The sequence below is a fragment of the Helianthus annuus genome, chromosome 6 (assembly GCF_002127325.2).
Source record: "Helianthus annuus cultivar XRQ/B chromosome 6, HanXRQr2.0-SUNRISE, whole genome shotgun sequence".
In the NCBI taxonomy this organism is placed as follows: Eukaryota; Viridiplantae; Streptophyta; class Magnoliopsida; order Asterales; family Asteraceae; genus Helianthus; species Helianthus annuus.
This window is the reverse complement of record NC_035438.2, coordinates 99,408,526-99,421,821: the sequence shown is the minus strand read 5'-3', so window position 1 is coordinate 99,421,821 and position 13,296 is coordinate 99,408,526. Positions and strand designations below refer to the sequence as shown.

The window sequence follows — 13,296 nt, the reverse complement described above, 5'->3', positions numbered from 1 at the left end:
ACCCTCCGTCCAAAGAATCCACTAGTGCCAGTCACATCTGCCTGGCCTTTCCAGCAATGGGGCATCGATCTTATTGGTCCATTCCCTGACGCGCCAGGCGCGGTAAAATTCATTATTGTGGCAGTAGACTATTTCACAAAGTGGGTTTAGGCCAAGGCGCTAGCTTCAACTACAGCAATGGTGATCCGCACATTTATATGGGAACATGTTATTTGTAGATTCGGATTACCATTGCGCATCATTTCGGACAACGGTACCAACTTCGCCTCGGAATATCTTCAGAAGTGGTTCAAGGAAATGAAGATTTGTGAAAACCCTCAAAATCCATGTATTCCGTACAATTTATTTATGATAATTAAAGTGCTTAGTGACTGTGTTGAATTACTTAACTGTTTCCTGTTACTGTGCCATACTTACATATGCGTGTTAACATACTAGTAGTATACAGAAAAGTTACTAAATGGTCCTGAATATCCTCCTATGTGTTAGGAATAAATTGCGTAACAAAAATATATATATAGTAGACACTTTACGGAATAATTAAACACTTTAACGAAACGGTATCTAACCGTGCAACCAGACATTACCCGGGACACCAAAATATTGCAAGAAAAATTGTTTAATTATTTCTTGGCTAGTTATGATCCCCGTACACCATAACACCCACTAAATTATCTAGTAACCAATAAAGGAAATCATATACTTGGAATTTAACTAATAATTATTAACTAATTACAAAACTTACATCAAACCACCCCCCCCCCCATGTGCAACCGTCCCCAAGGGACCCCACCAAAGATCCACACCATATCTTCTCTTGGATTTGATGCAATATTATATTTGATTGTTTACTTGCATATCTAAACAAAATATGATGGAAATCATTATAAGTAGGAGTGTAATCATGGCCAACATCTCTCCATATCCTTCACAAGATTCATCCCACTCTCTCTCTCAAACTCTCTCTCTCCTCTCGGCCACCCACAACCGCCCCCATCACCACCACTAAACCACCATCATCTTCATCATATTCAAGTTCCATACAAGCTTGAAGGTGATACAAGAAGGCTTGCAACTTGTGGAACTTCAAAGGATCTTTCTTTCTTGCTTGTTCATCACCATTTCTTCATCATCTTCACTAGATTCTACCCTAGCCTTGTGCTAGTAGTAAGTTCCTTATGTCACCTTTGTTCATCTTGTTTCATGATTAAAAGATGTAATATGTTAAATCTACAAGAACACTAAAAAGGGTTTAAACAAGAAGATGAAACATGATGTATTTATGTTAGTATGATGTTATCTTGAGATGTTACTGATTTCTTGCTGAATACTTGTTAATATTGATTACTAGAAATGTTGTTGATCATTATGCATGTTAACGGAACCAATATAACTCGCTTTAGAATGTTAAAGCTGAAAAACAGAAAGTTGTTTAGTGATTACAGCCAACTTCAGTTGGCTGTAACCGAACCTTAATAAAGCGAAAAATGTATTTTCTGAAGTGTAGATTTATGTATTATGAAATACGGTTCTAATGGCACCAGAATCGTAATTTTTAGACTTCGTTTACTATTTTTAAAGACCCGATTTGTAACAGCAGCTAGAGCTGCATTTTTACTGCAGAAAATGGGCGATATGTTTTTAGTCATAACTTGAGTTCTGTGTCGAATCAGCCCATGAAATCTGTACAGTAGATGGACACTGATGTCGTAGTAATTGTCCCACTAGAATTTCATCAATCCAACTTACAATAAATTTTTAATGAATTATTCCATAGACTGCAGTCAGAAAAAGATAAATCTGAGTGCAGTCCGGTAAATAATTTTTTATAAAATATTGGTAATGAATTGGATCCCGAGATTTTTACACAATAATATTTGGATCGTTTATGACCTTCTGTAAAAATTTGGGAATTTTTGGAACAAGTTAACTATTTTATTTAAATCCCCGAAAACAGCCCAGTTTTGAATATTTAAGCTGAAACGACATAAGTTGTAATTTGCGCGTCTAAATGTCGAGTATGCTATCTGTAAATAATCTAACATGATATATGTCAATAAAAGTGTTATATGCAATATCGTATGCTTGCTTATGAACGGGAATAGATGGGAGGCTTATACGGGCATAAACCGTTAAAGTGATGCATGTTATGTGTTAGATGCGTGTAGGAATTTTGTGCTTATTTGAAGTCACTAATAAATTAAGTGGTAATCATACTAGGACGTGATTGACCGACCTTGACTGTTAGCTATCTTTGAGAATCTAACCGAGCAAACCGAGGTGAGTTCACACACTTTCTAAGGCATGAGATTCCCGGTGGTTTGGGAATGGGTTAAAGAATTTAAAACTGAATCTACATATCCTCCTTGGGTAGGATATGTATGGCCATCCTCCTTGGGTGGGATGCCAATATTACTCCTGCGTATTCTCCTTGGGTAGAACTACGTACGTTCGTCCTCCTTGGGTAGGACAACAACCTTAAAACTTACTAGACAAAACTCTATCATAAGTCCCTCATTTTTATATCGACTTAATCGCCGAGGCCAATGGCGAGCGGGTCATTAGTTAATAGCGCTATTAGGTTTAACAAACCTCACACCGTGCCAGTCGGACGGGCGTGTACTAATGGACTATGGCAAACCGTCAGTGATGATAGACACTGATGTAGGGCACAACTTATTTGCGTTAGTGGTCGATATGGTACAGTCTAGTGGTTCACATGGGGAAGCCCCCACTAATCATGGAAATGGTTTGGGTAATAAAGAATGAACTGGTTAATCTTACTTTCAACTACGGGGTAACCCCCATGGCAATTACGCCAACAAAAGACAAACCACCTTTTCGGAAACAACTTAAAACTAAACAACCAAACGTGAACTCACTCAACTTTGTTGTTGACTCGTTGTTACATGCCTTACAGGTCGTTAAATGCTTGGAGCTTGCACGAGGAAGGAGTCGTTGTGGGATACGGGCTGTTATGTTCCGTGCTTAATATTTAAATCCTTATGAACTTATTAAACTTATGCTTTGGACATTAAACTTATGAACTACGAACTTATGTTTTGAACTTTACGTTTATGCTTCCGTTGTCTAAATTAAAACTTGGTTAACTAGCTTTTGGTCACCAATTGTATTGTGGTTAGCTTTAATTACTTAAATACGTTGTTCAGTATGATTGGTGGCTCGATCCTGGTCACGTCACACCTCTAAACGGTAATACTCCGCATGGTGGATTTTGGGGGTGTGACAAGATTGAACACAACTTTGTCTCTGTGGCGCATCCGCAGGCAAATGGGCAAGTTGAAAGCGTCAACAAACAAATAGTTAACGGCATAAAGGCAAGACTCGGGACAGCGCGCAGAGGATGGGTCGATGAGCTCCCTAGCATACTATGAGCTCATCGTACCAAGCCAAAAACCAGTACGGGAGAAACCCTGTTCAGCCTTGTGTATGGACCAGAGGCGGTAATCCCAGCCGAAATTGGCCTTCCATCGCCGCGTATGCTTGCCATGGAGAAACAAAACAATGAGAAAGAGCGAAGAATGGATTTAGACCTTCTCGAAGAAAGGCGCGAAAACGCCGCCATCACAGAAGCAAGATACAAATCCAAACTGGAAAAGTACTACAACGCGCGCGTACGCGTGTGTACTTTCGTTCCAGGAGACTTCGTCTTGCGCGACAACGAAGCCTCCAATGCGGAAAAACCGGGCAAGCTAGCGCCAAAATGGGAAGGGCCATATATTATCAACGAGGTTCTAGGCAAAGGGGTATATACCCTAAAAAGAATCGATGGGACATCCGTTCCCCGCACCTGGAACGCGCAGCAGTTGCGCATGTGTTATATATAGCGCAGCTGTTCAACAAATCAGATTTATATAGGCAATGTATCTTTCTATTTTACTTTGTATTATTGGCCATGTGCCCTGATTAATGCAAAAGCTATCCTTACACATGTTATTGTTTATTACAAATTGCATATAATTCTTTTGGTTTACGCGAAAACAATATGGTGAACATTATACGTCTCATGAACAGTCTAAATAAGCACAGCACCGCGTGCATTTTTAGACCTACATTCAAACATGAGCACAGTACCATTCTCATTCGCTCTACCTACACAAAGTAATTATACATATGCAACATATTGTAATCCAAATACAAACTTGTAAGATATACATAGCAGTGCATCAAAAATATCATTAGTGCAACAAAAGCACTTTAAACAAACCATTTACAAGAACACAACAGTGTTTCTTCAAAAAGTACTACTTACAAAATAAAACAATCTAAGAAAGCTGACCTAACACCCCATATGGAGTATGGAGGACCTCACCATACTCAGACAAAGGTTGGGATCAACAATCCAAGGGTTGACATCCCCCTCAACACCTCCAGTAACACCAGCCGGAACTTCAGCTGAAATGACAACACGGCGACGTCGCTGGTAGACAATTGACGAACTCCCTTTCCGATTAACCGGAAAAGACCAGGTCACAAGGTGTCCAGACAGCCTCGTAACCGTACCGTTGTTGTCATCTGCAAGACGAAGACGGATTCGATCCTCCGAAGCATCCCGGCGATTTGCATCGTTAACACCTTCATCTCCGGCACTAAGATCAGTCAACGGATTGGAAAGCAGAAGCAAAGCATCTGCATCTTCAAGAATCTTCAAAACTTCCGAGAGTCTCCTCTATTGAGTCGGTCGCCTATTCTCCATCTTTTCCAAAACTTGGAAAAGAATGTCATACCCAAATACGAATATATATATATATATATATATATATATATATATATATATATATAAGAAAGGAGCAGTGCCAGCATCGAGAAGAGAACTGTGATGATTAAGTGTCAAATCAACTGACTTCGCAACGGCGCTGCCACTGCAAGCGTCACATCCCATTTAAAACCCTCTGACAGGGTCCACACGCATTCCCAGAGCTACAGTCAGATAGAAGACGAAGAGGCAACATGAATTATATTTTTAAAAGATGACGTAAGCAATCGTCAACCCATAATAGCACAAACTCTTCGCCCAAGATAAACAACAATTCAAACTAAACAAAGGTATAAATATATTTCTCCAAAGTCAAGAGATTTTCAAAATCAGCAATGAGCAAAGTATATCTTCTCATAGAAGATTCCCCACTTTCGCGCCCAAAAAAGCCCTATAGCAAAAACACTTCTCTCATATAGTCCAGTGCTCCACTTATTTTGCATAAGAGCAACACTAGACTAGGGGGACTTGAAGGGGTAAGGTCCCAAAAACCTCGTATTAAGTACTTGGGACCATACCAGAACCTCGCCCTTTAAACCTCTTTAGACCTTGCGCGGCCGCGCACCAGTCCAACCAAGAGAACTTAAGAGAAAAACAGCGGATAACACCCGTGCGCCAAAAGGAAGTTAATGAGTCCTTGCTCCATTCTCCATAACAAACAGGGATAGAAATCCCAGTTAAACACTTCCGCTTAATAATACCCAGACTTGGATATTATTTGCTAAGCTGACACCACAAGATAAGGAGTCACACCGGATTATGGCAATAATCTTCTAGAAGACTCAATCGTGCACCACCAGACGGTTGTAACTGTCTGAGACACATGTCATCATCCCAGGCCAACCTGAAATCACGATGATGGCATAGAATTGAAGAGAAACCTCCACTTACCCACTTTCCACGTGGCAACACCCCAGCCGTTGATCAAGATCACGATCCGTGTGCACTCACAATCCGATCAAAAGAATTAACGGAGGGAAGATAACCGCTTATGGAGTTAGCATCTTCCATTAATATTTCAGCAACGAGTTTTCCCGCCCAAACTCCCGGCTATAAATAATGAGAGTAATTCAGGTATGAACTTCAAGTCACATTCTCTTCATCGATACTTCTTCTTCTTTATAAACACATACTTATTCTTACGCCAGAGTCGGGTCAAGGAGAGAACCTCCCTTCTCCCCTTGACGAGGCTAACGGTGTTCTGTTTTGCAGTACTCACCGGAGAAGAAGACCTGTCCCTTCGAATCAAACGAGAGAGAACCACCCTTTTATGCAGAACCTAACCCCCTGGATAATTTGATTGGTCTTTTATCCAGTGTTTCTTCAAATGGTTAAATGTTTGATTTGAATTTGATTGTTGATTTTGAGATACTATTATTATTATTATTATTATTATTATTATTATTATTATTATTATTATTTTGCATATTGATTTAGGACTAATAAAATAGAAGTAGGGAGGTTGAGAGGAGGCTTCAATTGTCTTATGAAACAATAGTTGTGGCATCCTTTCTGTTTGAGATATAGAGATATGGATTTAGGCGAAGGGTACATGTCGAATGAGCAAAAGGAACACTTTCATAAAAAAGATGGTATAATAAAAGGGATCCCTTCAAAAGGTAATTGTACAAGAAAACATTATACGCGATGATAATGTGTGTCGTATATTGAGATACAATGAGTTATAAGCGCAGTAGGAAATTTAAAGTACCTGAAACATTAGGTTTTGCTGATTGAAGTGTGATATGTTTTGATAGTGTTTGTCGTATAATGAGATCGTCACTACCCCCACGCTTACTATTCCGACAGCATTTCTTCCGTTCCGTTACTTATCACATGGTACATGCCCTAATATATCATATCTCTTTTCTCTATTTTAAGCTTTGACATTTGTATTTCCCCAAAAACCAACGTTAGTATTTGATTTCTTTATGTTTCTATTGAAATAAGTCCTCTTTTTGTTGTTAGTTGTCATTTTGTTATCTTCTTGAATTCTTATATTTTGTAATTTTAAATGTTGTATAGGTGACTAGGAATACGCACACCACATATTTGTGAAAATGACTGTAAAAGTTTGCTTTAAAATTCTTATACTCTGTAATTTGGAATGCAATAATGGTTAGAAAATGTATTTCCTAAACAACATATTGGTTATAAAATATTGATCATACATAGGTTTGGGGGTGTCATAGTGTCTAACCTCATAAGTTTAGTGGAATATGCAATTTGGCTCATTATCAAAGTTTGTTAATCTTTCAATCACTAACAAAAAAAAATGAATAATCGATAAGCATACCCCAATGCAAACTAGTTATTATCGAAGCTTTTTAATCTTTCAAGTTCCCTAATCTAGAAGGATAAACCATTTGTTTGTACAATTACTTTTGTCATTCCTATGAGGCTCATGTGCTGCACAAAAACGAAAGAAAATAACATCTTAAACAAAAATTCCATGTGTAATTAAGAATTACAATAACCACGTGTTCTTTGTGTTAAATTCAATCTATGTACAAAAGTATCAGTGTTATGCATGCAAAACAATAAAGTGAAAAATACAATATAGGAAGACGTAAAATTAAATGCATTATTTTTCCGCTTTTGTCATTCCAACACATCATTAGAGTTGCTAATCAGTTCTCGAAGGGAAATGTTCGAGTTAATGTAGAAGGTGATAATGATTAACCTCAAAATTTGGTGGATCTCAGCCTAGAAAACGAATGTTTCTGCGTCAGCCAAATTATACATCCGCTTGTACAGTCGATTAGTAGTTGTGAAACTATGAAAGATTGTTTTAAGGGGAAGAATGGGAGTCGATGAAGGGAGGAGGGAGAATCACTAAGTTAGGTTGGGGTCTTTCAAAGAAAACAACTTGGGTACTTAGGTCGTTCAAAGAAAAAAGGTCGGGCTGGACGATGGGCATGTGCACCCTCTTTCCTTAGTAAATCTGCCATTGGTTAGACACGTTTGGGCGGAGAACCTGTAGATTAATTAGTGGAATGGTTAGGGTATGCTATGCTATGTGATGTGATATGAAATCATACGAAGGCTACAACATTAAAGGTTATAGATTTTAGTTGAAACAATAAGATCGAAAGAGTGATGCTAATAGGTATAGCGACAAAATTCTCATGGATGAACTATTATAAAACGTAAATTATAACAAAAAAATCATATAACGGCATCATTCAAGAAATTTGAGAATTGGATAATAACAAAACATTCAAGATGATACATCCTCATGCATAGTAAATGTTGTATAGTTAGTGTTGACAATATCATGAACAAGGAAAATATGTGATTAGTTAACGAGCTACCTATAGGTATTCGATCTTTAAATGTCAATATTGGTGATACTACTTACTTAAGATCCGACCATGTTGAAAGACAATGTATTGTTGAACCCATGCTTGATAAAGGTAAATAACGATTACTCAATATGGAATCAACAATGAGTTATATAAACCTTTCTATTTATTATGTTTATATATAAGAACATGCAACAATGAGACACGCTATAGTAACAAATACTAATCAAGAGGTATGCTTCACAAGATGTTCCAGTTTACTCAGTTTGTTAGAAGAAATCACATTGAAAGGTCCTCCTATATTTTATTTGTAACAACCCGAAAATATAAAACCTTATATTAAAATTTAAATTTACATATCATTTAACTAGGAATTTATAACCTAGTTAAATACAAGACTTAAGGTGGCATATAATGAGGTTAAATCACTTTGATTGTAAGTTAAACAAGGTTTAGGGACCAATCTTGCCAAACTTGAAACTTAATTACTAATTAGTAAACAAAATCACCCAAACACACATTGGTGTGGGTGCTTGGATCGAACAGAAGGCAGGGGCGACAAAGGGTTTACTTCAAACCCTAGTTTACACACAAAATCCTTAAATTGAAGCCTCAAATCTGCCCTAAATCAAGTCTTGAACATGAATTAGTGATCACCTCGTTGTAGGGATCAAAAAGGTATGTAAAATTTCAGTATTTTGTTCACCTTGAATTCTAGGTTAAATGTGAAAAACTGAAATTTAGCTTAAATATGTGATGCATGAATGAATCTGAAGTAATATGATCTCTAGAGTAAACCCTAGATGAATTCTTGTAAAAATCTTTGCATGATTCTTGAGAAGTTAATAATCACCATTGTTGGTGAATGATGAAATTGTAGAGATTTGATAAACACTAGGATTATGATTTCCATTCTAGTGAAAACTGAAATTATATGATAAAATTAAGTAACTTGGGTGTTAAAAGTGTGTAAGTTGCTTAATTGAAGTGGATATAGATGAAAATAACATGTTAAGAACCTAGCAATGATTTTGTAGAAATCTCACCCGCTAGGTGTTTGTAGAAACGCCTAAGTGAAAATCAAAGTATTGATAATCGGACAAAAAAAAAACGCAGATTTGATTACCGTAATAAATTGTCCGTTATTGATTGTAAAAGAGTTCTAAAGCATTTCAGATGGAACTCTTTAGGTAAAGAATCTGGGTCGACAAGTGGACAAGCCGAAGGTGATACACGCTTAAAGGGTGCGCTTTGAAGGTACGCGACTTATAATTTCGCTACATTATGATTAGTTGTTGGTCTTACTTTGTTATATTGAAATTTGGTAAACAAGGAAAACCGTTAAGTCACGAGAGTGACAAAGTGACTTAGACAAGTAACGGGTCAAACAAGTTGAGTTGTAAAAACATGAACCTTTGTAGAAGGATCAAAGTTCGGAATATTTGCTTGTCAAATGATTTCGAAAAGCATGGTTAAATCCTTGGAATTAAGCATGATAGTTATTACATAAGCTCCCTCGGGAGGGGAGCGAAAAGCCATAATTGGTAAACACGAAAACGGGTGAAGTGGCCTAAAACAAGAGATGTCAATAATGCAAGTGGTGAACTTGTAAACAAACGGGTCAAAATAAAGCAAAACGTAAACCCGGTAGCGGGAGCGTAAAATATATGAATAATGGATCCGGGTAATGGATGATAACTTAGACATGTTAAGAAACGAATCCCAAGCAATTAAAATGAGTTTGGATAGGTTTGGATGTAAATTTGATGAAAAATAAACGTGCAGAGTTGACACGGGCGGGTGACCTTTTGACACGGCCGGGTGACTGGGCTGTGAAAAATATATGTTAAGCTGACACGGCCGGGTGATCCTTTTGATATGGCCGGGTGAAGGGGCTGAAAACAAAATATATAATTTCTTGTATTTAATTATTTTGTTCAAATGCCTTGATTTCTAATCTTTTAAATGAAATTGTATGATAGGTAAAGATGCTCTTTAGACCCCGGAGGATGATGAAGCCATGTTAAGAACCGAACACACCGAACAAAGCTTCCGCATTTTGTCTATTTTGTTTTAGTGACATGTAAACACTTGAAGTTATGTTTTGAAAGTTTATCTAGCATGATGTACACTTGAATATTATGATCAAGTATGATCTTAAGACCATGAAGTTTTTTTTTTGTAAACTCGAAAAACTTTTGTACTAAATGCATGATAAATGTCATAAATCCTGTTATTTTAAGTTTGGTCTTACATTATTACAACCCATAAAACTAACAAAAAATAACAAAATATAACTAACAACTTATAACAATGTTGGATTAAACTAAGGCCAAAATAAAGTTAAATGAAACTGTAGCTGATAATATAGGTTTAAATGAAACAAAATAAAGCTAAACTAATATATATATATATATAGCTAATATATATGTATATATATATATATATATATTGTTAAACCCTACCCTATATATATACACACACACAACATTGAACGTGAATACATCACAAAGCTAGTGCCTTATTATAGTGTCTTTCAAATGCTACAAAAGAAGGTTTTAAAATAAACCGCGACACCGACATTATCAAGCAAGTTAAATTGCTAAAAAAGAATATGAAATAAATCCAAATTCTCGTTTAACGGTCTCATTGTTGGATTAATCTTATTACAATATATCTAATTACAGTTTGGATTCATCTTATCACAATATATCTTATAGTTAAAGTAAGTATCTGGTTTATTTAAAACGATGTCTAAGTCTAATTATGTTATATATGGTTTTATATAAATAAGGTTTGATGTAATTATATGTCGTACGCTTATTTCTATGTTTCATTATCAAATAAAAAAAGCTAATCGAAATTTTGATCATAACCTACACATTTTTCCTTCTTTCTGATTTTTTTGTTTGTTTTCTTGCTATTGTGCTAAACCAATATTTTCCAAGTCAGCCATTAATCATGACTAAAGCATGTTAAGTCATGAAATTCTATACCCGTAATTACGCTACTATAGAAATAAATCTTATCTTTAAAAGTGTGCAAGTGCACACGATATGATTTATGTAAGCTAACTCACATAACTAACATCAAAGTGAAATTAAAGGTCCTCCTATATTTTATTAAAACCACAAAACTAACATAAAATATGACTAACTTATAACATTGTTGGGGTTAAACTAAGGCCAAATAAAGCTCAATGAAATTATGGCTAATAATATAAATTTAAAAGAACCAAAGTAAAGCTAAATGATAATGTATCTAACATTGAACTGGCAACATCAACTAGGAATCCTTGTAAAGCTAGGGCCCCATTGTCATTCTAATGCTACAAAAGAAAGTACTAATATAAATCGCGACACCGAGATTATCAAGCATATTAAATCACTAAAAACAAATAAAAATATAAATTAAACTCAAATTCTCGTTAAATGGATCCTTGTTGTATTAATTTTGTCATGATATATCTTATAGTTAGGGTAAGTATCGAGTTTATTTAAATTGATTTTTAAGTCTAAATATGTTAGGTCTGGTTTTATATAAACAGGGTTCGATGTAATCGGTTTATCGTACGTTTATCTCCATGTTTTATTATTAAATAAAAAAGTCTCAAACTTTTTATCATAACCTACATATTTTTCATTATCTTTTTTGTTCACTTTTAGCTGATGTGCTAAACCAATATAATCCAAGTCGGCCTTCAATCATGACTAAAGCATGTTAAGTCATGCAATCCGGTACATGTAATTACGCTATTATGAAAATAAATCTTATCTTTAAAAGTATGCGTAGCGCACATGATATAATTTATGTAAGCTCGATGTGTATTTCTTTAGTATTTGCTATGTTCTCATTACTTAATTGAAGATTAAATCGTGTTATCGTGTTATAATTTTACCATGTTATGTTGTTATAATGTTATCATATTATCATATAATGTTATATTGTTATAATTTTGTCATAATATATCTTATATTTAGGGTAAGTATCGAGTTTATTTAAATTGATTTTTTGAGTCTAAATATGTTAGGTCTGGTTTTATATAAATAGGGTTTGATGTAATCGGTATATCGTACGTTTATTTCCATGTTTTAATATTAAATAAAAAGCCTCAAACTTTCGATAATAACCTACATATTTTTCATTCTCTTTCTTGTTCGTTTTCTTTTCTACCTGATGTGCTAAACCAATATGATCCAAGTCGGCCATCAATCATGACTAAAGCATGTTAAGTCATGCAATTCTATAAATGTAATTATGCTACTATAATCTTATCTTTAAAAGTATGCGTAGCGCACATGATATAATTTATGTAAGCTCGATGTGTATTTCTTTAGTATTTGTTATGTTCTCATCACTTAATTGAAGATTAAATCATGTTATGGTGTTATATTTTTACCATGTTATGTGTTATGTTGTTATAATGTTATCATATTATCCTATAATGTTATGCTGTTATAATTTTGTCATGATGTATCTTATAGTTAGGGTAAGTATCAAGTTTATTTAGATTGATTTTTGAGTCTAAATATGTTAGGTCTGGTTATATATAAATAGAGTTTGATGTAATTGGTATATCGTACGTTTATTTCCATGTTTTAATGTTAGATAAAAAAGCCTCAAACTTTTGATCATAACCTACAAATTTTACATTCTCTTTTATGTTTCTTTTCTAGTTGAAGTGCTAAAGCAATATGATCCAAGTCGGCCATTAATCATGACTAAAGCATGTTAAGTCATGCAATTCTATACATGTAATTACGCTACTATAGAAATAAATCTTATCTTTAAAAGTATGCGTAGCGCCCATGATATAATTTATGTAAGCTCGATGTGCATTTCTTTAGTATTTGTTATGTTCTTATTACTTAATTGAAGATTAAATTGTGTTACCGTGTTATATTTTTACAATGTTATGTTGTTATAATGTTATCATATTATTCTATTATGTTATGTTGTTATAATTTTGTCATGATATATCTTATAGTTAGGGTAAGTATTGAATTTATTTAAATTGATTTTTGAGTATAAATATGTTAGGTCTGGTTTTATAAAAATAGGGTTTGATGTAATCGGTATACCGTACGTTTATTTCCATGCATTAATATTAAATAAAAAAGACTCAAACGTTTGATCATAACCTACATATTTTTCATTCTCTTTTTTGTTCGTTTTCTAGCTGATGTGCTAAACCAATATCATCCAACTCGGCCA

General features: G+C 35.0%; 1 long non-coding RNA gene across 1 annotated transcript; it reads left to right on the top strand.

Moving 5' to 3' along the window:
- Positions 1-8,620: 8,620 nt before the first annotated feature.
- Positions 8,621-10,310, top strand: LOC118479870. The gene is made up of 3 exons (XR_004861134.1): positions 8,621-8,760; positions 9,273-9,339; positions 10,065-10,310. It is a non-coding gene; the product is annotated as an uncharacterized LOC118479870 (long non-coding RNA).
- Positions 10,311-13,296: the final 2,986 nt, after the last annotated feature.